The 27294-nt window shown below is 37.5% G+C and overlaps 1 protein-coding gene across 12 annotated transcripts in view; it reads right to left on the minus strand.

Moving 5' to 3' along the window:
* Positions 1-27294, minus strand: part of LRRC4C (leucine rich repeat containing 4C) — a 572608-nt gene that overhangs the window by 68323 nt on the left and 476991 nt on the right. For 2 of the 12 annotated variants that reach the window (XR_011739326.1, XR_011739329.1), the window contains one exon: positions 10472-11971. The exons of the other annotated variants lie outside the window; for them this stretch is intronic. The gene's annotated coding sequence lies outside the window, so the exon portion shown is untranslated. Of the gene's footprint in view, positions 1-10471; positions 11972-27294 lie in introns of those variants that run through there. 12 annotated transcript variants of the gene reach the window in all.

Here is a 27294-nt window from a genome sequence, read left to right on the forward strand (position 1 = left end):
TCAGCAGTTCCCATACAGGAACTGGAGGGTAATGGAGCTTAAAACCAATGTCCTGCTGTGTCTGTGACTCATTGCAGAACAGTTTGGAAGTTATGGATGGGACTACTTATTATAAGTTGTTTGAAACTGGATCTGGACTGTGTCTCCCTGAATCAGCCATCAGCTTTTCATGGAAGGGCCTTTTTCCTCAGAGGTAATTTTTCCTTTATTAATAGTCCAAAATCGAGGATGCCACAGAAAATATCACTACACTACATAAAAAAAAATACTTATTTTCTTGATAATACTATTTGAACAGCACCTTGCAAATAATTTATGCCTTGATCAACACAGCCCTCTCCTCCAATCAGAAAGAAAAAAAAAATAGAGAGATGGTTGAATGTGTGTCCTGGAGAGCCTAATAGGTTCTTCCAAATGATGTGGTAAAGGCATGCCATATGTTCACAGCTTGTGGCCACATGATAGGGATGTTATTTTTGTGTCTCACTACTTTTGACCCCTGAACTAATTTGAAAAAGTTTGCATTTACTTCTGGATCAAACTGAAGATTGAAACATAACAAATCATAGTGTATTGAGACATAACAATGTGCCTTGATCACTCCATTACCTTTATTTCTGATCTGTAGCTTTGTTTTCTTATTAAGGAACATACAGGGAATCTGTGACAGAATATGAACCTGAAAACAGATCTCCTAACTTCCACTGTCTATTTCTTACCAACTGAGCTATATACATAAAGATAATGATGCATATAACGTGTTAACATTTGTAGGATTCTGGAAGCATTTGTAAATTTTGGTATCTACATATACTTAGATATCAATATTAATTTAACTCATATTTAACAGTATGGAATAAGTATAATTAAAAACAAACAAACAAACAAAAAACCCTCCTTAATAGAGGAACAAGAAAGAAAAATATATTGGATGGCATATTAGTGTCAAATAAAATATAAGCAAAGACATCAATGATAGAAAATTATTTAAAAATAACCCGCTGGTTAAAAGAGCTTCATTTTTCAGAGGTACTTACAAACAGTGAAAACATCCATGGAAACTGAAATGTGTAAAATGGTTCATTGAACAGGAGGAAGAAAGTTACTGGGAGTAAACAGAGATCTGAGATTTCTTTTTCTATTTAGGGACTTACTATAAAGAATTTCCTAAGTTGCTTTACCTCTAGTCATTCTACACAATGATGTAAGTTTGCAGTTCCCGGCAAATATCTTAATTTGTACTCCTGAGAGTTATCATAATACAAGTAAATTCCAAATATAATCCAAAATTAAGTAGTTATTTATTGAGAAGAAGTTTCCCCATATGTATGTTCATTTTTCAGCGTATCATTATTAAAGCAAAAACTGAGTGTGTGGTGTTTCTCTCCCTTGTAAAGTATGATCCTGATTTCATAGGCTGTTCAATGTTAAGGTAAAGTTTCTGAAAATAAACTTAATGAGAGTACCAGAAACATAGACCTACATGTCTGCTTTCTCACTTCAGTGAGAAGTCTGTTTTTAACAATTCAAGAACATGTAAATAAACAACAGAAGAGATTTTTTTTTTCATTTTTATTAAAAAAATATTATATTAAGCTTTCCGACAGAATGATTAAAATGGGAATTGTACTAAGCAGCTACCAAAGGAAATCCTTTGGAAGCAAGCAAAAAATAGAGAAATGAAGTCTCTTGAGACGTATGAAAAACTAAGTTGCAAGCAGACTCATCCTAAATTTCAAAGACTATAATTTGGTACAAAATCTACTATATTTACACTGAAAAATCTCACGTGCCATGCACTTATGCTTAAAAAAAAAAAAAAAAAAAAATAGATGTACACCAAAAAGATATTTCTTGTCTCCCTCTGTTCCCCAAAAGAAAAGAGATTCAAAATGGCTTCATTTTCTGGATACAGACTACAAGAAAATGAAATGTTGAAGATTTGGACCAAGGACATCATTATGAAGAAAATGAAGTGTTAGTAGGAAAAAGATGAAATATGTATTATTGTTGAGAGAAGAGTATAATATTTGCTTGAGTAACTCAGCAAGGAGGATTGCAAGAAATCTGCTGAAAACAATCAATATTATTAATCTTGTGCTCAGCTCCTCATTTCAAGAGCACTGATTCTACTTCAGACTTATGCTAGTAACTGATAAAAATTTGGTCTAAAATCTTTCAACAGTCCAAGAGGGTACAGAGACAAAATGCTACTCCAGATAGTTTCTTAAACAAGGAAAAATGTCTTTATACAAATATTGTACTACCAGTAACTGTGAAGAAGTTAATTCCCACCTCTGAATAACTGCTGACTCACTGCGCAGTAAAACTGGATATTGATGTTTTCTTGGTGATTTGGAAAGGCATTCTTGCTGGTTATCATTCCCTTCAATTGTTGACATGTTCTGCTATTTCAGAGTTCTATTTTATTTTGTATGCTTATCAAAACAGAACTTTTTTGTACTAAGGAACTGGTCAAACCTCCGTAAACCTTGATTATTTGTTGCAAGGTAGTAACTACATTTTTTCCTGATATTTTAGCTTAATGAAATCCTGAGTAAGGATTATTCTTCTGCATGGGACCTATAATTTTTGTATATACTGCACTTGTCATTTTTCTTCTTTCAAGAATGCCAGATGGGAAAAAAAAAAAAAAAAAGGAAAAAGAAAAGAAAAAAAATACAAACAAACAAAACAAAACATCAAATAATAGTTGCATGTCTGGTATGTTAATATTTTTATACTTCTGCATTTGATTTAAGCAGATGGAGATTAGGTAATTCTGCATGTCTATCTCTCCAAAACAAGTTGTGTTAAGCTATATATACCAATGTCTAAAATAATATTCTCAGCTTTTCTAGGCAATCTGCTACAGCAAAGAAATTCACTCATGCTTATTTATTGACTGGAATTTTTATTGTACATCTAATCAATAGACAAGTTAATCCATGTTGAAACAATCTTCTGGACTGTCTTATTAAACCTAACTAATACAAAACTGTGAGTGATTCATTTCAAAGCAAGAGTACAGTGTGAAAAACCGGTCTAGTGTCTTTTTAATGTGAGTTTCTGTGCTCATGTTTATAAACATAAAATGTCATTAAAAATATTTCCTCCTGCCAATATTTCCCGCATTTTATGATCAGTTCTATTGACTACTAATAGTAGTCTCCAGATACTCATCTGACAACCAGCTGTTTAATTTATTTTTACTATGAAAGATTTGACCTGGTTTGTTCATCTATAAATCTAACAGATAAAGCTATAAAGCTAATGGATATCTAACATATATAGCTAACATCTATAAAGCTAGCAGATTCCCTTCGGGAGTATATGGAGAATACAATTTGTCTTATACTAATGAACATAATGATTTTTCTTGTACTATACGTGTTTAGCTACACATCATTGTTATACCTGGGAGAATAATTCCAGGAAAGGGAAGTCTACTCAGAAATTCACAAGAATATACAGTGTTAAAGCAAGGTCATAGCAAAGTCATAGTGACAAACTGCATTCAACAGGCAATGCAGAGAATGAACTAAATATTTATGCTTTTGTCACCTCAAAATAAATAGTGGAGCCCTCTTTATCAAGCATAATACAACTTCAGTTGATAGCTTAATTTTTAACTTAATGACTATTACCCCATCCAGTGATTATATTATAATCATTTTTCTGGACAAATTCTTATTATGAAATTAACAGAAGAGGCAAACTAGAACTCAGTTGTACTCTGGAAGTCAATATGGCTTCACTTGTCTGGTGAAACTTCTGTGTGGAACACCTTAAGTAATTCCAGTTCCACACAACAGATGTAGCGATGCTCATACCACAACTGTACATCTCATTACAAAACACACACTTATGCAGTCATTATGATGATATTAAGTCTTGCTAAACTGCTTGAATAATTGACATAGAGCATCACACAAAACAGTTAATTTTTAAGATATTGCACATATTGTCCAGCAGTCATACATGAATCATATAGCTTTCTGACTGTGTAAATTTGTGGCATAATACATATTTTAAGAAGAATATTAGTGAAGTGTTAAGCTGTACTTAGCAATATCAGTCTCAGATAGCAAAATCCTCAGATATTGGTTTGGAATAAGATCTGTATTGGGCCTCATAGAACTAAAATCTCATTTTCAACCTATAGCAATTTACCATGGTATCAACACTTCATCATAAGTGATACAAAAAACCCCTCTCTCTTTATGAAATGTGCACAATGCTGAATTCATAGATTATATAAAGGTATATATGACTTGGATTTCAAAGGCGTTTTTATATACCATTTGTTAAACCAGAGCTTGTTGCCTTTTTCTAATAAGCAAGTAAGAAAATACGAGGGGTGAGTAAAATCACTGATAAGAATGTCAATAGTGTGTCACTAGCTATTTGCATGTATTACATCTAAACAAACTTGTAATATTTTATGAAAAGAAGTGAGTGTAAGGTGGAGACTGACAAGCAAGGATTGATGCATAACTGATATTCCATGCAACATATTGAGCAGAAATCACTGAAGCTTGCATTACTAGGAGGTGCAATACACTATTAGCTGAAAAAAAAAAAAAAAACAATCAGGGAACAATCCTGAAATTGTTATTGAAAACTGAAAACAAAACAAAATAAAAACAAACCACAAAACAATCACTGTAAAGCCATTAGAGATTAAAGATCAAAATATTTTCATTGAGTGCTATTGCAACAGTATAGTTTACTAGTCTACAGCAAGGCAGTTAAAAATATCAATTGCTTTCCTGTCTGTAAATTGTTCATTAAATAACAACCTATTTCCCTTTAAACATATATTTTCATTAATTTTCAAAAAATAAATAGAATTTAAAATTATGAAAACATATACATTGCCTGATTATGTATTACTGGTCACACAGGTCGTATAGTACAACATTGGTGGTTCAGAATGGATGATCCAGTTTTAATAGACAGAAACAGGCCTGAAAAGCCTGAACCTCCTTTGGAAAAGGGTTTTAGACCTGCAAAGGACATCAAAATCCTTTTATTTCCTCTGAAAAGGATATGATACGGAAATGACCTTCAATTTAAAATTAGTTCTATTCCCTCAGCAAGGTAAGAAAGGAATAAGTATCACAACTCTACCAGGGATGTTTGCTTTCTTCCTGTTATACTGATTACCATGATGTGAAAAATGGTTTCAGTTCTAGCTCAACATCCCATTCTTCCAAAACTGTCAAGACCAGATTCATGCAAAAGAAGCATGCACACATGCATAATGAAACAAACTGACAGAAAATGGCACAAACAGAACCAAAGGCAGAGCTGACCTTTTTGAAAATACTATATTTATGACCTGCCCAGCCCCTCATTAACATATATGGACTTGACTTGTAAATTTTTGTCTCCAGAAAATTCAGTGCCATAAAGTCTAGGCATTTTCAGATTATAAATTTGGAATCAAGTAAAGTTAGTATCTGGTAGGCCTTATAAAGTCTCAAAGCAGATTTAGACTTCACAAGCAGGTTCAGCCTTTTAGAAACTTTTGCAAGCAGAATTTTACCATCTGGAGTATTAATTTGTATTGTCTGTGAACAACAGCTGTACTTGAATTATCTATACATTAATGCCCCCTTTTTGATTGCAAATGAGGAACTGTGATACTTTCAGGAACGTCCTCATTTTTTTTCTTCCTGTTTTTATTCTATACCTAGATTTAGTCTACATTTTAGTTCCACTGTAATGCATGTGTAATAATCTATGATTTTTTTTTTTTTAAGATTACTAAAAATCTAGGGTATCCACACATCCTAGGGAACAAAGTTGGTTGTTTAAATGACCAGGAGTGCAAGCATTCTTCTTTTGCATATAACCTAGCAGTTAAAGTATTTGGTAGGAAAGAGGGAAAACTCATTTCAATTCCTGCTTCAGCTTGATGGGTTGAACTTCATTCAGCTCTTCCAGAAAAGAAGTCTATTTGCTAGATTTTGTGCGCCTGAATCACAGCCATGTTTGCTAGCTATGTAAAACTTCTAGGGCTAGAATGAAAAGGAGTGCACATGTTGGTAATCTAGTTTTGACAAAGTAGTACTGTGTTCCATTTCCTTCATTTGTGATTAATACTTTTGTAATCAGACCATATAAAAGGTACAATTCCTTCTAGATCAGTAACCTGAATCTGGTCTGGAAATGAATTCTAGTCTATACAGTCTATGTCAGACATTGTTCAACAGAGCATTTCAAAGATCTGAAAGTATCTTTGGATACTCAATACAATATACACCTAGCATCCTGGAATACATTCCAGAAAACAGTGTTCATGTGCTACTTAACAGCATACTCAAAGTATGAATATCCTTTGAACAGAGTTCAAGAAAAGATTCAAGCTCGATCAAACCTACAGTAGAGAAAAACACTGTTTTTTTGTTCTTGGTTGCCTAGTCATACATCAAGAAGGATGAAATAGTTATAAATATTACTTAAATGTTCACAGGCTATAAGCTTCATCACTTTTTCAATTTCTGTCTGAACTTTCATAGCATTTCCCAAAAAAGGCCATTTCTATCCAAGATTAGGGAAAGTAAAAAAGAAAGAAAAAATAATCACACCTTGTGTGACTGCAGTTGCAGAGGAACTCATGGAGCAATGCCTCCATGGAACTGGTAAATGCACTGTAGACCTGCTTAACTTGTCTGGCAGTAATGAACATAGGACCAAGGGACAGAGTTCAGAATACATTACATAAAATAAAATTTGGACCATATTTTAGCCTTGTATCCAAAATAACTCTGCTAAAGTCCTGAGTACAAAGAATAAGAACAAAAGAATGAGTCTAGGAACAAACCATTCAAACCTCTAATTCCAATGATGATCTATATGCAGCAAAACTTCAGCTAGGTATTGAAGTATTAAAGAAGAAATCAGCTTTTTGCTATAAAAATACCTCTATAAATGTGAAACTTAGAACCAAAACATACCCACATGGATTTGACCCTTTCTTCAAATGCTCTCCAGAAATAAAATCTATTCCTTGCCTGAGATCCAGTATAATGAGGCCAAGTTTCAACTCTGGAAGTAGATTTTTATCCCCAAACAATTTAAAACTCCTAAAACACACAAATCCAATGAATGATGCTGCTATCAGAGTTTAGAAATGGAACTTCAGAGAAAATAATGTTTGTGACACATCTCTGTTTAAGATTGGTTTCAGTGGTTCAGAGAACTCCTAAGTTATCTCAGGAAGAATTTTGGATGTCTTACTTCCAGAACATTCTCCACATTTTCCCTGACCTATTTCCCCCAATCTGTGGCCCAGAATTCACAAGTAGTGACTTAAGGAACTGAACTCCTGACACAATCATGTGGAGAGAGTGATTCAAACATATACAGTTCTCCATCTATTCTCTGGGAAGATGTTATGTGTTATTACCTTCAGAGTCTGCATCTTTCTAAATCTAGATCATGCAATCAAATCATAAGCTGAAAACTCATTACTGCTGACTTACTAGTTGAAAGAGTAGATAGAATACTTGAAACACATCGCTAAACTAAAACACAATCCCAGTTTTAAATGACATTCAGGATTTTTTGTTTGGTTGGTTGGTTTTTGTCACTGCCAAGAAGTTTAACACAATTTGTGAAAGCTTGGAAATGGTAATGCCTTTTTATTCATATTTATTAATTAGAAAATCAATATTAAGCAAAGAACATGGACATATAGTTCTGGAAACCAGATTTAGAATGAGATAGAAACTTTCAATCTGCTTAATTTCTATGCTAAAAGAATAACCAGTGCAGAGAAAGAATACCTCATTTACAAATAGTCATTCAATTCTTTGCTTATCAGTTAAGGTTGTCAAGAGAAATGCCATTACACATAACTGATGTTTGCTCCAGTAGCAAAGGGAATGAGAACAGAACATTTTATAAACATCTCCAAGGAACTGATAAGGTATGACTGTAGTTATTCTCATCAGAGGCACAGACAAGAAGTTTCTCTACCATCGCTCCTTTTTCTTTCTTTTTTTCTTTTTTTTTTTGCATATGTCATCTTCTGTATACTTCAAAAAAGAGTGCATTGACAGTTTCTTCCTCCTAAATATATACTGCAAAATAGTTCCTAAGGAAGAACCAAACAAATTCATATATTCATCATTAAATTGATTCCTGACTGTGGAGAGTTTCTGGCTGTGTGCTGTGAACAAGCCAGGCCTTGATGCGGCTGTGTTATACGGAAGGATTTCCCTGAGACACCAGAGACAAAAGGAAAGTAAACAGAAGCTGCTCTGCCCTCGACCCAGGCTGCAGGAGGGGCATTGCCGCTGCGCATGAACAGTCTGTGAACAGTGCCCTGCAGCTAATCACCATAGTGGGGGGGGATGAGTGACTGTAAGTGTAACCAATTGTAGCCTGCACTTGCCGCATGGCCTTTTGGTATAGAGTATATAAGGCTTGGAAAAACGTGGTCTCGGGGACATTGATATTCAGTGTTGTTTAAGAGTTCATTAAAGAGTACGGATGGTAAATTCACATTGAATTAGACTCCTTACTCTCGCCCGGCCCGCCCGTTCGATCAAAGAGCTTATGCCGGCGTCTGGATTCGTCGAATTGACTACTACAACACCTGACTGCTTACTTCTTTCAAAGGTTTAAAGTTGCTACTATCTAGAAAATGTATTTTACTTTAGGAGAAAGAGTTCTCTGTTCTTGTATAAGGAGGCTGCAAGTTCTACATTGTATCTTCCTTAAGTTCCAGATGATCAGAGACAGTGAGACAGCCACAAATGTAACTTACTTGAGTAGTCACAAATATGCTAAATAATACAGTTTAGATTGACTGATTTTTCCTGTGTGTGAATGACATTTTCAGAAATGAAACAATTATTGAGCTAGTCCATGGGCTTGTTGCTTTTTTGTATCACACATACAGGTAATGTTTCCTATTTCCATCCTAAAAAAATATGCATAACACAGAAAGATTTTGCTGTACTGCAGCCATGGCAGGGTTATTTAAGCAAATGAAAATGTCTTCTTAAGAGGTGGTTTCTTTCTGTGCTCATTCACATCAGAGAGAAATCGAGCTAATGCTATGATCTTGTGAGTGCTTTATGCATTCTGACAAACCAAACTAGGTTTGTCAGGAGAGGCTCTAGGCAGCATGGAAGTGCTGCAATTTTACATCTCATTGATTACCACAATGCGAATTGAACACAGTACTCTGCTTTCCACACGATGTCAAAAATACTTTTGCAGACCTCAGAGAAAGTACGCAGGTACTCCAGTAGAGTTAAAATTAGGAAAAACAACTTTGTACAGCATTGTTTCCTCATGAATTGAGTCAGGCCCATCTGACCTTTACAAAGGCTAATAATAAAGCAATAAGGTGACACACAGTAAAGCATGTCATTCTGTGAGTAGTTCTGCACTAGGTTACATGGAACAAAAGGGCAGTTCAGTGCCTCGAGGCTTTGGAGATACACGTATTTTGTGGTAAGTGCATCCTGTACAGTGCTGGCGTTATACAGAGTATGTGGGAATGCATGTAACAACAACAACAACAACAAAAATAATTCAAAAGAACAAGGACCTTAAAAAGCTGGTAAGAAAATTAAGATTTTATTATTACAGTCACACTACCTCAGTCATTGACTGGTTTGATGTTCTGGAGAGGTTTTCTGTGAAATGTTCAGGGACTAATTAATTTTACTGCTTTTATAAAAAAAAAAAAAAAAATTCAAGTCTTTCCTTCTCTCACATCTTCAGTGACTTGTTTTTGCTACATCCAGCAATCTGCATCCACAGAATACTACCATTTTATTATGGGATGGACTCACATTCTAAGCACAGCAAACCAACTCTAAAACCACACAGAATAATCAGCGGTAGAAGTCTGTTGTACTCAGAGATTGCAAGTGACATATGTAGTGCCATGTGCTAAGCAAGCTGTGATAGCCAATAACCCTTTGAGGTTCCTAGCAACCTTCCGCAGCATTCAGTGGGAGGAGAAGATTTTCAGCAGTCTATGAAATTAAATTTGTAATAAAACCATTTACTCAGAAGCAATCCTAGCAGCACTCAATGCTCCCTAAAATCAGGTAGATGAAAGTATACTTAGCACGAAAGAAATGCAAGTCCTTAGCTACTAACTGGAATCACAGTGTCAAAACCAATTTAATTAATAAATAAAGTCTCCGTATTATAAATAGTAACAGTTTTATAGAAGTTCCAGTAGACTGGTTACCAAACTGCAAATCAGAAGATCAAAGTACCAAATTTCATCATGCTTTTCTGATATTTTAACTATATTATATCCATATAGGAATACCTATATCAATTCTGTACATGTTCATCCAATTAATACACATTTTCAAAACATATACCATACAAGCAACTATTAATATAACAGGCAAATTTAATCAATGGAGCTTGAAACAATACAAAAATTGAAAAACAAGTTTCAGCAAGTTTATGACATCTGTGTCACTCTCACCAGGAATATATAATCACAGGAAGCTGGATGCAAAAATTAAACACAAGCACTCTTGGTGACTCCCATTAGAACATACAGGGATCTATGTATCAGGTAAAGCTGCATGACAAAGAAACATGCTAATTGAAAAAAGAAGCAAAACTCAAATGATACTCAAATACTACCAAGCAAACAATAATAACTAAGCTACTGGATATGTAAGGGTAACTCATAGTTTCAGCAGCAGCAGAACAGAGAAATCTGGGAAAAGAAGGTCCCTCTTCCATCTCAAACACAGCTTTTAGGAATTCACAAGTGTCTGTTCCCTGTCTGAGAAGGGTATGATAAAAGGAACAGTCCACTTAGAATTAAGATAAGTAATCTCATCCATCACCTCGAGGACACAAAAATGCAAGAATAAATTTGCTTAAAATATATCCTCTTGGATTTCTCGATCCTGTGATATGAAGTAAGATAAAGACAAAAAAAGAAAGACTCAAAGAAATACAGTGATGGACCAAGGCTCCTGATGAATTGTTGAAGATAGGAACAAAAGTAATCTGCTAGCCAAAACCAGCAAATATTTACTTTTTCTGTAATAAAAAAAAGTGCAGTATGCAGAATGGCATCTGCGACAACCCTTCTCACCTGCTGGTTATTGGTCTGATTGAGAGGCATTAATTCCAATTGTAACACTAATGACATAATTATCAACCTTAGGTTATATATATATATGTATTGTTAGTTACCTATCACCTACTACTTCATGAAGCAATGTTGTTTTTCAGAACGTTGCTCATTATGAACTTATTGCAATATTGAGCACACAAAACATACTTTTCTATTATTTTCTTTGTTTTTGTACATGGCATATATGTATATAAATTAAACCTTATAATACCTACAGCAGGTTAAACTCCTAAGACACAAAAGATTTTTAAAATTTAAAAATAAATAAATAAATAAATAAAAGGAGCACATTTTAAATTTCAATTAATTCAGTTTCTAACACTGATAATGAATATTAGATTGGCTATTCTTCACTGGATCTGATCAAATATACTTATGGCTTCAACTGTTCCGAATGGTCATCAGCTGCCACAAGACGCCTGGCGTGATGATAATAGTCACTGTGAGTTCCACAAAGAAAACAGTGAAATTTGGGTAATGGAAATTTAATTAATATAGTGCTTACACAGAGCAATGTATTGGAATACCACAGGATAACAGAATAGCTGAGGTTGGAAGGGATCTCTGGAAATCATCTGTTTCAACTCCTCTGCTCAAGCCCACGGACTGAGTGGCCTCCAGCCACTCCAGCCACTGGTACATGGAAATTTATTCCTCAGGTGCAGAACTTCTCCATGTTGAACTTCATGAGGCTCCTGTCAGCCCATTTCTCCAGCTTTTCAAGGTCCCTCTTTATGACAGCACAACACTCTGAATATGCAAACGTAACATATTCTTGGGTCACTTGTTTAAGACATTGCAGATTTTGTTTCTTCTCTTATTTTTCTGGGAAATATGTGAAATATTAACATTTTGTCATTTTTTTTGCCATTTACTGAATAGATAATATATACATTATCAGATTTTTTAGCAGAGACAGAGTTTGTTGTTTCTTTCTGGAAAGTATCACATTACAGATACTGCTACAAAAAAAAACCAAAACACTGCAGCTTAGTCTCACAATGAATACTCTTCATCTGAACACATTAAATCATGATTGTATAAAAAATGTAATATAATAAATAAAATATCTGTAATCTTGACTTGGTGCTATACTGCAAGTCTAGGGGTCTAAAGGATTGAATTATATAGCCAAAGTGGTTTGTTTATTTGTTTGTTTTGGTTAGTTGATTGGGATTTTTAATAGAATACGTTAACTGAAGAGCTGTTTTTAACTGTGATTTTGGCTACCCAGTGATGGAAATCTTATGACCTCAACTTCAGAGTTACTGAACTCCCAGTGACTTCAAAGTTATATCAGCATTCCATAAATCCAGACATTGTAGAAATTTAAACTTGGTTACTCACATGACAACACATCCAACACAGACCATTCAAAAATATAGGGCAGTCCACTCATTTAAAAATGGATCATATATTTTCAACCAACTTCTAAGAAGTTGTATTATAATAATTAGTGAACATCTCTAAAATATTTCATAAATGTAATTCTACAGAACTGCTAAGTTTTATTATGCTGTTATCCACATTAATTTGTATTTAAAATAATCAATATTATGTAAAACAGGTATGAAACTTTAAATAATTTAAAAGCTTTAAAAGAAACATCCATTCCAAATACAGATACACTGAATCTCATTTATGCTGCATTAAAGGCAGTCTCACTAAGAAACCAAATAACTGTTGCTTGCCCCTGCTCTTCTCCTCTGAAAATAAATTCATTGTATAGGAGGAGGAGACACTGTCAGTCACCACAGCCTTGATCATATGTATTTCCTGCACATGAAAGAATATTGGATTCAAAGCAATATGGGATGACCAAGAAATTTTATCAGTATACTTCACACTAACCTAGTCTATCATCTTCACTATGTACACTACATGATTCTGATGCAATCACGGGTATAATATCACCATAAGTCTAGTAATCTTATAATCAAAATGATATCAACAAACAAGATATTCAGAGCTGGAAGAAAAACTTATTTTAGGAGAAAAAGACTAGTCCAACACTGCTACATAAATATCTGAAGATTATAGATCTTGAGGAAGAAAATCTTTAGTTAGCATGGCAGAGGGAGAAAGAAACTCCAAGAAACTAATAATAGTATCACAGTATCACAGTATCACAGTATGTTTGGGATTGGAAGGGACCTCAAAAGATCATCTAGTCCAATCCCCCTGCTGGAGCAGGAACGCCTAGGTGAGGTCGCACAGGAATGTGTCCAGGCGGGCTTTGAATGTCTCCAGGGAAGGAGACTCCACAACCTCCCTGAGTAGCCTGTTCCAGTGCTCTGTTACCCTCACTGAGAAGTTCTTTCTCAAATTTAAGTGGAACCTCTTGTGTTCCAGCTTGATCCCATTGCCCCTTGTCCTATCATTGTTTGCCACTGAGAAGAGCCTGACTCTGTCCTCGTGGCACTCACCCTTTATATATTTATAAACATTAATAAGGTCACCCCTCAGTCTCCTCTTCTCCAAACTAAAGAGACCCAGCTCCCTCAGCCTTTCTTCATAAGGGAGATGCTCCACTCCCTTAATCATCTTTGTTGCCCTACGCTGGACCCTCTCCAGCAGTTCCCTGTCCTTCTTGAACTGAGGGGCCCAGAACTGGACACAATATTCCAGATGGGGTCTCACCAGGGCAGAGTAGAGGGGAAGGAGGACCTCTCTCGATCTACTGACCACCCCCCTTGTAATACACCCAAGGATGCCATTAGCCTTCCTGGCCACAAGGGCACAGTGCTGGCTCATGGTCATCTTGTTGTCCACCAGGACCCCCAGATCGCTTTCCCCTACACTGCTCTCTAATAGGTCATGCCCCAACCTATACTGGAACTTGGGATTGTTCCTGCCCAGATGCAGGACTCTACACTTTCCCTTGTTAAATTCCATCAGGTTATGCCCCGCCCAACTCTCCAGCCTGTCCAGGTCCCGCTGGATGGCAGCACAGCCTTCTGGCGTGTCAGCCACTCCTCCCAGCTTAGTGTCATCAGCAAACTTGCTGATAGTACACTCAATTCCCTCGTCCAAATCATTAATGAATATATTGAATAATATTGGCCCCAGTACTGACCCCTGAGGCACTCCACTAGATACTGGCCTCCAACTGGACTCCGCACCATTGACCACCACTCTCTGGCTTCTCTCTTTAAGCCAGTTTGCAACCCACCTCACTACTCTGTTGTCTAGACCACACCTCCTCAATTTAGCTGTGAGGATGCTGTGAGGGACTGTGTCAAAGGCTTTACTGAAGTCAAGGTAGACCACATCCACCGCTCTGCCATCATCCATCCACCTTGTTACATTCTCATAAAAGGCTATGAGGTTGGTCAAGCATGACTTACCCTTGGTAAAGCCATGCTGACTGCCCCTAATGACCCTATTATCCCTGATGTGCCTTGAGATGACACCAAGGATAAGCTGTTCCATTACTTTCCCAGGGACAGAGGTGAGGCTGACCGGTCTATAATTACCCGGGTCCTCCTTCTTGCCCTTTTTGAAGACTGAAGTGACATTTGCTTTCCTCCAATCCTCAGGCACCTCTCCCGTTTCCCAAGACTTGGCAAAAATGATGGAGAGCGGTCTAGCAATGACTTCAGCCATCTCCCTCAGCACCCGCGGATGCATCCCATCTGGACCCATGGATTTATGGACGTCCAGACTATTTAATTGTTCCCTGACCCAGTCCTCATCGACTAAAGCAAACTCCTCCATTGACCTGGCTTCATCCGGGGTCTCAGGGGTACAGGGCTCCTCAGGACAGCCTCCAGCGGAGTAGACAGAGACAAAGAAGGCATTCAGAAATTCTGCCTTCTCTGTGTCTTCTGCCACCAGGGCACCCACCTCATTCATCAGTGGGCCTACATTGCCTCTGGTATTAGTTTTATCTGCTATGTATTTGAAAAAGTTCTTCTTGCTGTCCTTGACCCCTCTCGCCAGCTGTAATTCTAAGGAGGCCTTGGCTACCCTAGCTGCCCTCCTGCATCCTCTAACAGCAGCCTTATATTCCTCCCAAGTGGCCAGTCCCTGCTTCCATGACCTGTAAACTCGCCTCTTCTGCTTGAGCATACCCAACAGATCCCTATTCAACCACACAGGCCTCCTGGCTCCCTTCGTCGACTTCCTACATGTGGGGATGCTCTAATCCTGAGCATGGAAGAAGCAATCTCTGAATGCAATCCAGCTCTCTTGGGCCCCTTTTCCTTCAAGCAGTCTTGCCCATGGGATTTCCCCCAGCAATTGCTTGAAAAGGCCGAAATTAGCCCTGCCAAAGTCCAGGGTTGCAATTCTACTTGCTATTCTGTTCCTGCCACAGGAGATGCTGAAATCCACCATCTCGTGGTCACTGCAACCCAGGCAGCCCTCGACCTTTACCACTTCGACCAGACCCTCTTTGTTAGTAAGGATGAGATCCAGCAGTGTAGCTCTCCTGGTCGGCTCCTCCACCATCTGCATGAGGAAGTTATCATCAATGCACTGGAGGAACCTCCTGGACTGTGGCTGGCTGGCTGAATGGTCCTTCCAGCAAACATCAGGGAAGTTAAAATCACCCACAACAACCAGGGCCTGTGACTGTGAGGCCACTCTCAGCTGCGCATAGAAGGCCTCATCAACTTCCTCAGCCTGATCTGGTGGCCTGTAATAGACGCCTACAACAGTATCACCCCTGCCAGCCTGCCCCTTAATTCTGACCCATACACTCTCAACTCACTCCTCATCCGCTCCTGGGCAGAATTTAGTACATTGCAGTTGCTCTCTCACATAGAGAGCAACTCCACCACCACGCCTGGCTGGCCTGTCTTTCCTGAAAAGGGCGTAGCCATCCATGACCACATTCCAGTCATGTGAACTGTCCCACCACGTTTCTGTAATTGCCACCAGATCATAATCTCCCGACCGAACATAGGATTCTAACTCCTCCTGCTTATTCCCCATGCTGCGCGCATTGGTGTACAGGCATTTCAGGGAGCGAGCAGAGCACACCAATTTCTCCCTAGGGGCACAGGAGGCCACCCGGTCCTCATCTGTTTTAGAATACTGCCCCACTGGGGCAAGCCCAACCACAACCCCATCCCCCTTCGAGCCTAGTTTAAAGCTCTCCAAATGAGCCCAGCTAATTCCTGCCCCAGCATCCTTTTGCCTCTGCGAGATAAGCCTTTCCTGCATAACACTGTCCGGACTGGAGTCTTATAAAACCAGCTATTATCAAAAAAACCAAAGCCCTGCCTGTAGCACCAGTCTTGGAGCCAACCATTTAGAGATTGAATTTTCCCATTCCACCCCACATCGTCACTTGAAGAGGGAAGGAGTGAAGAGAAGATCACTTGAGCCCCTGAATCTTTCACCATCCTTCCCAAGACCTTGAAGTCATTCTTCATTCCCCTCAGACTACGGGAAGCAACTTCCTCCCCATCCGTCTGGAAGACCAGCAGCGGGTAGTAGTCTGTCGGGTGCACCAGTCTGGGGAGCTCTCTAGCAATATCCTTGATCCGGGCTCCAGGTAGACTACAGACTTCCCTAAGATGAGGGTCAACCCTGCATATTGGGCCCTCTGTTCCTTTCAGAACGGAATTTCCTATTACAATCACCCTTCTATCTTTCTTATCAGAGGTAGTCTTCAGTTGTGTAGTCAACCGCCTCTTCCTATGTGATCTTGTAGGCAGGCTTGGCACCACCTCCTCACCTACCTCTTCTTCAAGATCCAGGGCCTCAAACCTATTACGGAGGGGCACCTGGGGAGGCAAATCAGGCAGGGAGGGGGGCTGCCTGTGATGCCGAACTGGAATAAGCTTCCAACCCTCATCTTCTTTTAGGTCATTTACCTCTGCCTGACAGCGACAAAGGTGGGGCTGTCTCAGGACCTCCACCTCTGTCCAAGAGGGCAGGAGGTCCATCTCCTTTTCGGGGGTACCTCCCTGGGGCCTTTCCAACCCGCACGTAAGGGTGTTACTCCACCAGTCGATCTCCCTTTCGCACTCCCTGATGGACCTCAGCGTCTCAACCTCCTCCTTAAGCTTCACAACCATGTCGAGCAGATCTTGCACCTGCTCACACCTCACACAAGTAGAGTGCTGGCCTCCCTCCTCCGGCAGCAGCAGGCTCTGGCACTCCTTGCAGCCGGAGACCTGAACAGCCACCGTTTGGGACAGAACCTCAGTCTGCGTTGCCACAGTCTTTTTGAGACAAGCTCTCCTTCTGGAGGCGACCATGGTCATCAGCAGTCTGGGACGCTGGCAATAAGTCGGTGGGAATGACAAACAACAAGTGCTCTCTGCACCCCGCTGTGCTAGCTGCCACACCCGCTGCGCTAGCTAGTTGCTCCTCTCTGCACCTGGTGGGCAGCCAGTATAAAATGAAGGTGGTAAGCTGAATAGTAGCAAAACATTTCATGAGACTGAAATCTATCTAACAAAGATATAATTGTGTTAGGTGAGAACATGTGGAAATAGAATAGACCAAGCATGAGACAGCAATAAAAAAATTGTAAGCGGACCACATCACAGAATAACAGAATAACAGAATGTTAGGGATTGGAAGGGGCCTTGAAAGATCATCTAGTCCAATCCCCCTGTTGGAGCAGGAACACCTAGACGAGGCTACACAGGAAGGCGTCCAGGTGGGTTTTGAATGTCTCCAGAGGAGACCTCCCTGGGCAGCCTGTTCCAGTACTCTGTTATCCTCACTGAGAAGAAGTTTCTTCTCAAATTTAAGTGGAACCTCTTGTGTTCCAGTTTGAACCCATTACCCCTTGTCCTGCTGTTGGTTGTCACCGAGAAGAGCCTGGCTCCACCCTCGTGACACTTGCCCTTTATATATTTATAAACATTAATGAGGTTACCCCTCAGTCTCCTCTTCTCCAAACTAAAGAGACCCAGCTCCCCCAGACTTTCCTCATAAGGGAGATGCCACACTCGCTTAATCATCTTTGTTGCTCTGTGCTGGACTCTCTCCAGTAGTTCCCTGTCCTTCTTGAACTGAGGGGCCCAGAACTGGACACAATATTCCAGATGCAGTCTCACCAGGGAACACTAGAGGGGAAGGAGAACTTCTCTCGACCTATTAACCACCCCAGGATGCCATTGGCCTTCCTGGCCACAAGGGCACAGTGCTGGCTCATGGTCATCCTGCTGTCCACCAGGACCCCTCAGTCCCTTTCCGCTACACTGCTCCCTAATAGGTCATTCCCCAATTTGTACTGGAACCTGGGGTTGTTCCTACCCAGATGCAATACTCTACACTTGCCCTTGTTATATTTAATTAAATTTTTCCCCACCCTACGCTCCAGCGTGTTTGGTCTCACTGGATGGCAGCACAGCCTTCTGGCGTGTCAGCCACTCCTCGCAGCTTGGTGTCATCAGCAAACTTGCTTATAGTACACTTTATTCCTTCATCCAAGTAACTGTTGAATATATTGAATAATACTGGCTCCAGTACTGACCCCTGAGGCACTCCACAAGATACAGGCCTCCACGGAAGGCTAAACCATCTATATTTGCCTTCTTTGAGATTACTTCTATCATTCTGGAGCACCTCTACATTTTTACACCTCTTTCTCTTGTCTTCAATTTCCCTTCCTCTTTCTTTTAAAAGATCTATCAAAATAGATGTGACTTCATTTCCTTGTCATTATATAATCACTGTGTTTAGCCTAATATTTTAATATTTGATTCTCTATATATGAAAACCTGTTATAAACAAATTCTGGACACAATGTTCAACATTCTTCTTTTATAAGGTAGCTTTCTGTAACCACATGATGTCACGTGTCACCTATCACAATAGTATCTCAGTGACCTTATTAAAAAGCAGATGAACGGATGAAAAAAGATTTAGACTGGAGAAAATGCTAAGTGTCATGACTGTTTACCACATCCTTACGTCCACACAGAGTTTTTTCATAAAGAGTAGACTAAGGCTCTTCTGAAATGAGTGAGAAGTCTACAAGCCTACAGGCACTTTATAGAAAAGATTTAGTGCTAACATAAGTCTATAAAGCAGGATTCAAAAGCTTTTGATGCCAGAAGAAAATTAATACTTCTCTCTCCTTGTTTCAGAAAAATCAAAATACTTTTGCCTTTACTGGGAAACTGTATTTTAGATACCAGAAATATCTGTTATCTGTAAATCTTCGCTGAAAAGCTCTAAATCTGCTAAAGTGGAAGTGTAGTGAATTTCTAGAATTTTTTTTTTAGTCATATTCACATTTTTTCAATACTTTTTTCAAAATTTTCAAATGTCAAAGGCAAAGGGAGGAGAAACACTGATAGCCACTACTATCCTAACACTGTGTTTTCTGTCAACATCTGCTAATATTAAAATTCTCCACTAACAGTATCCCTCTTGATGTTGTTATATAATGTTTATATTATCATTTTTTTCAATACAAAAATCAGTATCTACTTTTAGAGTCTCTTGCCATATGTGTCTAAAATATAAGATTTTTATATCTCAGTCCCCTTAACACCCAGCCTTGACAAATGGGAATTTCATATCATTTTGCAAAACAGCAAAGATTTTGGTCCCAAGTAAGGAAATGAATAGTCAAATAGTATTAAAAAACATTTTCACTTCTTATTCAGTTTGCCTAGCTTGCATTTTACTTGTGGTCTGTAATAAAATAGTTAATTGGGGATTTAGCTGTCTACTGCCTTTTGGTGGGGTACATGCAACAGTAATATTTATCTATACATAGTTGTTTAACTGACTTGAGAGCATTTGGTGTGTAAGAGTAGGATGTTTTAGAGGATATAAATCTGTTTGCATTTGTTTCTGCACACATAATCACAGGTGAGGCATAATTTAAGGATTTTTTCTTTTTGAGTCCCAGGATCTCCTTTCCATTTCAACTCAAGAAAAAAAATATTTTTGATTGATAGTCTGAAAGTATGATTTGGACTGATCTATTTCACTCTTTCACACACTTCACTAAATTCATCTTAATTGCTGCATAATCTGGTGAAAATCAAGAATTGGTAGACTGCAGTAAAGACACGTTGGAGAATGAAATAGCAGGGGTTTTGCATATCTGGGACTGAGCTGCATAGTGTACACATGGGAAAGAAGATGTGATAGAAAAGGTTTACAGTAGGAAGAAAGGACATATATTGCAACAAGCTCATGGCTCACTGACACTTTGTGTTGTAGGAACCTGCATGGAGCAGGAATTCTGGAAGGAAAAATTCCAGAGTACTTGGAATTGAATCTATTTGTGTAGCCCTGAAAAGTTATATGTACTGAAATAAGTTTGGAAAAAAAACATCACCATCTCATACAATACTGCTAGTATTGCTAGTCCACACTAAACAGTAATTTTGTTTGAATTCTAATGAGATTTTCGAGTTTGGGTTTGTGTATTTGTAATATAATAAAAGGAAACTTTGAAATTCAGGCAGAAAAAAAAAAACCCAACCACAATACTTGTATTTCTTTCTGATAAATGTGAAGAAGTGTTTCTTAAAAATTTGAACTAGTCACACAATTTGATATGAAATTAGTAGATGTTTTATTCAGATCTGATCTATATCTTTTTTCTGTTCGGGGAGGAAGGGAGAAAAAGAAACAGTCAATAATATCTAGCTGTACCACACACGTGCTAATGACATTGCAACCAAAGTAGAAATGTTCAGTTACTATTTCAAAAATACATCCTGACATACTGGGCTGGATGAGCTATTCTCTCGTGTGATACATTTTGCTTCTGTTTCTTCCAGCGCAGCCCAGAACGCTTCTGATAAACTAAAAGCTTGAAGAAAATATTATACACAAATCTTTAGAATAGCCAGTTATCTTTCTTGATATTTTCCATGCCTAATACTACAACAACAACAACAACAACAAAAACCTGATGCACCTACAAGACGGAATTTTGTGGAAAGTACACAAAGACTGAAATAATGAGAGAGTTCATATTAAGAGACATAAACCCTACTTTACCTGAAGATACAAAGAATGGATAAGGCATGGATACCGTAGTCAAGTAGAATGTGGTGGTTTTCTTTTTCTGGTAATTCACATAATGTTTACTACCTCTTGGGATAGGTATTGTGAGATAAAAGAATGATTACCTCAGAAAAAACAAATTATTTAGCCTAGCTTGCCTCAAAGGTTTGGTCATTTTTCAGGGGCATTTAAATAAGAAATTATTCCTTCCACCCAGGCTCATGTTAGCCTAAATATAGGGAGCATAATGCACAGTGATCCATTATGCCTCTTATGTATTTATTGAAGTGGAATTTTTCTGAAAATGCTAGATTTTATTATAGAAAAAGGTTTTTTGGTCTCTTTACTGACCATGGAACACTTTAAAAAGCTGTTTTACAATAAGTTTTGATTTGGTAGTCTTTCTCTTTTTTTGATCAGATGATTTGCAGCATGTTCAGGCAGCCAAGAGATAGTCCTCAGAGTAAAATATGTGAGTGGCAAAACTGGAGTAATGATTCAAATCTAGCCTTGCACTAATAAACATAAGGAACCAAACAAGAAATGCAGCAGCAGAGCACTCTGCAATTGGATCCTTGCACTGCTATGCTCTAGGCCTAGAAACACAGCTCCTGCCAACAGCTGGAGTATCAAGAACAATTGCCATTGATTGTATGCTTACTATTAGAATGGACAGTAATAACAAAATACTGAATACATTTCTCTTTATCACACAGCTGCAAAAGAGAAAAAATATGTGATTCTACTAAGACACATATACAAAATATTGTCTTTTAAAAAATCACACATTTTTTTTCTTTAGTGAAAAAAGGAACTCTGATTTATTGCATCTAGAAAGAAGCAAACTAAACCCAGAACCACATCTTCAAATGCCACTACTTATTTCATCAGCTGGAAGGATTCTTAGAAATTTAGGGACTGAGTCAATAGAAATATCTTGAAGGTCAACAAATGCAAATGTTTGCAACCACCATGGCTTAAAACAGGCTGAGATCAATCAGGCAGCCCTGAGGGAAAGAACCTGGAGGTCATACAGGATGCCAGGTTCAGCACAAGCAATTTCATTGAGCACTGCCTGCTGTTACTGTAAGTGTCAAAACACGTATTACATTGCTAGAAGCACAATGGCCAGCTCATGGAGGGAAGTTATTAACTGTCCCTCCCTACTTGGCATTAGTGAGGTTTCATCTAAAATACTGCATCAAGTTTTGAGCCCCAGATTACAGGGAGGATATGGAGAAATGGAAGAGGGCTCAGAGGAAGGCTACCAAGAGTGTCAGAGACTAGAGCACATTTCTAGGAGAAGAGGTTGAGATAGTATGGCTGGTTTTGTCTGGCTGAGAGGAGGTGCTGCTCTGTTGGCAGCCTACAGTGATCTAAGGGGATTTACAAAGATGACCACAGTGAACTCTTTTCAGGAGTAACAGATCAAAAAAGCGGCAACGGCCAAAAATTGCAACAGTATTTAAGACTGACATTAGGAAAAAACCTCCATTAGAAAAGTGATTCTGTGATTCTGTGGTGCAGCACAGAAGCAAGATGGCTGTGGACCATCTGTTCTTGAAAGATTTTACAACTAAACTTGACAAAGTAAAGGCTAATTTGATGTAGTGGCTTATGACAGCCCCAATTCAGGTGGCAAACGGTCTTGATGATTGCCAACCAATATTATCCCAACTCCATGAAGTAGAAATAACAGTAGAAAATAACAGTAGAAATACTTGCACAGACATGTTCACAAATATTTTCTTTTAAATACACCAGGAATCAATTAAAATTTCCAAGAATTAAATGAGTAGAAATGTAACAATTTTAGTTAGTTTAAAGGGTCTTTTTAGGCACTCTAATTTGAAAAAAAAAAGGTCCTGAAAATAGATTAAAATTAAGCTTTTTGTTTTCTAATATTTCAATTTACAGAAATGGACACCGGTAAAAAAACCTCACAGTTTGGGGCTTTTACATAGGCATGGATCTACTTTTATAGGTGTCATAAACTAAATTTTATATGTGATTTAATCCAACATTATACACAATAATTAGAAATTAAAAATTAATAATCACTATTTGGAAATAACAGAATGCTTAGTTTTAAAACCATTCTCATTTATTCAATTACCTTTCCCAAGGTCCTAGAAGGTGCTGAACAACTACACCCTCTTATGACTTTGTAATCCAATTTTGCACTTGGCTTATTATAGCAACATGCATTTCTCTTCTATGGTTCAGTGCTGCATGGTAGAGAGACCTAGTCCTGATACAGTAAAGCACTCTGACTCCTGCAGGTTGTATCCAGATCAGAGAGTCTCTAGCTATTTTCTTTTCAGTAAGGATGATAGAAGAAGTGAGCAGAAGAAAGTCTTAACACTGCTTCCTAACACAAAAGCAAGTTACTAAAATGATCAGATTGGAATAAATTGTTTTCCTTATGAATTAAGGCATTTTCTGAGTTAGAACTGTAAATAAATCATAATTTTCTTCCTGGAATTCTTCTTGGATATTCCTTCCCTTACTGAAGGAGCCAAACAACTGTTCAGTCCAGCTTTTAATTTACTCCCATCTGTATTGTCAAGTCCTGCACAATAAAATAATTTGAATTTTCAGGCTGGGTTATTCACATGGGTATAAGTTTTATGATCATGAACTAAACGTTCTTTTTAATACACTTTTTTGCTTTTACAAATATATTTAATTTAATGTTATTTTAAGTGGATTTTTTTTTTTGTTGCTCCATTTGTTAGTAATTAGCAATAGCTTTCTATCTAAATAAGGATTTATAATAATGACAATATATGTAATACATTCTAAATTTTGCTGCACTTATACTGCCCTATACAGAAGCAAGCAAGAAATGTTTGCCTTTTAATGAAAGGGTACCATTTAACATTAGTATCTCTGAGTTACTGCATCTTGATGAGTCTGGAACTCCTTCATTTTATCTATACAACTACCCAGAACAGTAGCAGAAGCGATGGAAGAAATTACAGAAAATGAAAATGTTTTCTAAGAATTAAAATGGTATTTAATGCCTTTGGAGGATGAGGAAGTAAAGGGGGAAATGGATCTTTTAATGTGTCAGGGCTCTCTGTTTGGAGTTAGGATCTACTGCATCCATATGAACAATGAGAACAATTACTTAATGACTTTTGATTTAACTTTCTTGGCCAGCTCTAAGACACTGCAAAAGAAACCCAGATGTTTCTTGATTGCACATTCGATATTAAATGGTGTTATATTTTGCTAGGTACAAAGTAGAGAGTTACACACAAGCCAGTTAGTATGATTGTTCTCTGTAATACTCTGATCTTAGCAAAATTAAAGTAGATTTTATAAAAGAATCCAGGTAAGGAATGAAGATAAAGTACACCATGGAAATACTGTGTATGTCACTCTAACATATTTTTATACAGCAGGATTGGACTTAGGGTACATGTATTGTGTATATCTAGATTGGATCTAGCAATAAATGCCATTGCACAGTTAAGCTGAACTACATTTATCTATTCTATTTATCACTAATAAGTGTTTGCAAAGCCTGTACGACAGGACTGCAAAGTGATCATTCACCTTCTAGTTTATTCAAGTACACTGACATATAACCTAGCAACATAATCTTTGAAAAGGCAAATGTAAAACCAAACTACACTAATTCTTCTTTATTTGAAAGACAGCTCTGATGAAATACATTATTTACTTCATGATAGGAGTCAACATTTTGTAATGGTGCTGCAGGAGTTCAAATCCGTGAAAACTGCAGCTATTGAAATTCTTTGACAAAGGCAAACTATGTAGGTAAACATGTTCAGATGTAGGTTTAGTTGTCTTACCCAAAGAACTGAAGTTTGAGGGTTTCAGCTTATACTCTCTGATGTCACAGACAATGGTGGTAGCTAATTACTATGCCTTGTGGGATACCAGTGATAAAAAACTGGAAATACAAAGTCCATAAAATTTAAATTAAGGATTCTTTGTCCCATGGCATTAATACTGTGTATCTTCGTTCTTTGAAGATAATTGAACCCAGGTCGTTACTTTTTGCTTTCAGTCATGGTGCATAACAACTGTTTCTCATTTACTCATTCACATTTATTCAAGAATAACGAAAATAACTAGGAATAGCAACTTAGACTGTTTGGGTAAGTTTATTTGTAGCATGAGCCAAAATCTTTAAAAGGAAATTTGCCTTCTAAAAATAGTATTTTTTAAAATGTCAGCTCTTCCAAAACATTGTGGATTAGGACTTTAAAAATACATATAAATTCCTATTTTGTCACCATCTTTTTGAGGGATGAGAAATGTTCAATTTAATTTACATTCCATCTAGTAATAGGAGCTTTCTTCTAAAGAAGATTGATGTGCTGATCACATTTTAATGCAAGAATGTATTGTTAATTAGGGCCAACATTTTCCATTCACTTCTGTTGTAGTTAGGCAACACTTGTTCAGAAGAATGTTCTGGTTTTTCACCCATATTTAGAAAACGTATTATGTACTATGGTGAGATAGTCTGATTCCTGCCAGATATGAACAAAAAGGCAACACAACATTAGATTATTTTAGTCATAATGATACTGTTCAGTGGAATCACAATAATGCAATGCTAGGTTTTCACAGCATTCTGGAGTTGTGATAGGATACTAATTTCTTGGTGTTACAGCACAATTATTTTCATTTATGGACTCAGAGAGTGGAGGGAAACCTGCCATGCTAAAATTCAAAGCAGTCCTTTAGCTTTCTGCCTTCAGTCCACTGTTGTATATATACTATTACCATAATAGTGGAACAACTCTGCTATTATGGAAGAGGCAAATCAGATGGATTTGCAAAACTGATGAACATTGTCAGGGATTTTTAGTTGAAGCATTAAGGAAGGGAGTATATGATGTAGGAGAGTCATGTCTGAAGCAGATCTGCTTTGTGCAATGCAAACTAAAACAAAACACACAAAAAAGAAGAGTACCATCTCATTCACTTCACCAACTGGAGTTTAGGCAGACATTGCTTAACCTAACACCCACCACAAAAAAATAAAAAAATAATTAAAAAAAAAAAAAAGTATGTTTGTAAGATAGATTATCAACTATTTTCTTTAAATTCCTAGACAATCATGGTTCTGACTCATCCAGTTTACTCAGTTAAATAAAATGTGACCCCGTGGAAGTGGCTTGTTGCAAAATTTGCCGTATCTTCTATCTTCAATGTGAGAAATGAATTCTGAACATGTGGACAATTTATCCTTTATTTAGTTCATTAGCTGTTAGGTATCTCTATATAACTTCTATCCTTATCACTTTAACAACATGGAATTTAAGCAATGCACACAATTTTGATGAAGGTTCTGAATGAATGTAAAGTTTTTCCAGGACTTTTAAAAGAGGATTAAGTAATGCTAAAGTAAGAAAAACAAAAACACACACCCCACACACACACAAACAAACAAAAAACAAAAACAAATGGAATAATCATGAGATCAGTAAACAATGAAGCAATTTGCCAAAGCTATTCAAAGCACCTTTCAAAAAAAAAAAAAAAGGCAAAGACTCTATGTTAAACACAATTCTTAAATACTTAACATGCCAAACAAAGGCAAGCATGCTGGTGATATTGATTAAAGTGTTTTAATAGTGTTGTTACCTCCACAGACAGCAACAAGGAAAAAGAAAGAAAGAAAGAAAACAAAAAAAAAAAGAACCTAGCACTATGTTTTTCACCTACCAGATGTCTGACTGAATTTGCGATTTATAAGCAGTGTATATTCGGGTATAGGAACAGTGTATATATGTATGTTCATGTATAGGAACAGTGACACTGGAAAACATGATATTAACCTTAAATTCAGCCAAAAATCTTCTCTTGAAAAGTCTTTCTCGAATAAACAGTTTTTACTCACCAGAATATTTCTAATTCAGCAGGAGACATGCCTGCTTATGCAAACTCATGGCAACTGACAATGTCAGAAACAAAGACATCCCTGAGCCCTTTGCTTGTGCTTGGAGGTTCCTAGGGACAGGTTGGTCACAGTAAATTGTCTTTAGCTGTGAATTTCACTTTCCTCCTGAGACTGAATCTCTGAATTTCAGTCATTTTGAAGTCCACATACTCTTCCAGGTTCTCTATCTGCTCATTTGTAGAGGAGGGAGTGGGTGAGCATCGGCATAAGTAGAGAGTACATTTAAGGACATGATTGGATATCAGAGAATTCATTATCA

The sequence above is a fragment of the Patagioenas fasciata genome, chromosome 5 (assembly GCF_037038585.1).
Source record: "Patagioenas fasciata isolate bPatFas1 chromosome 5, bPatFas1.hap1, whole genome shotgun sequence".
NCBI classification, from domain to species: domain Eukaryota; kingdom Metazoa; phylum Chordata; class Aves; order Columbiformes; family Columbidae; genus Patagioenas; species Patagioenas fasciata.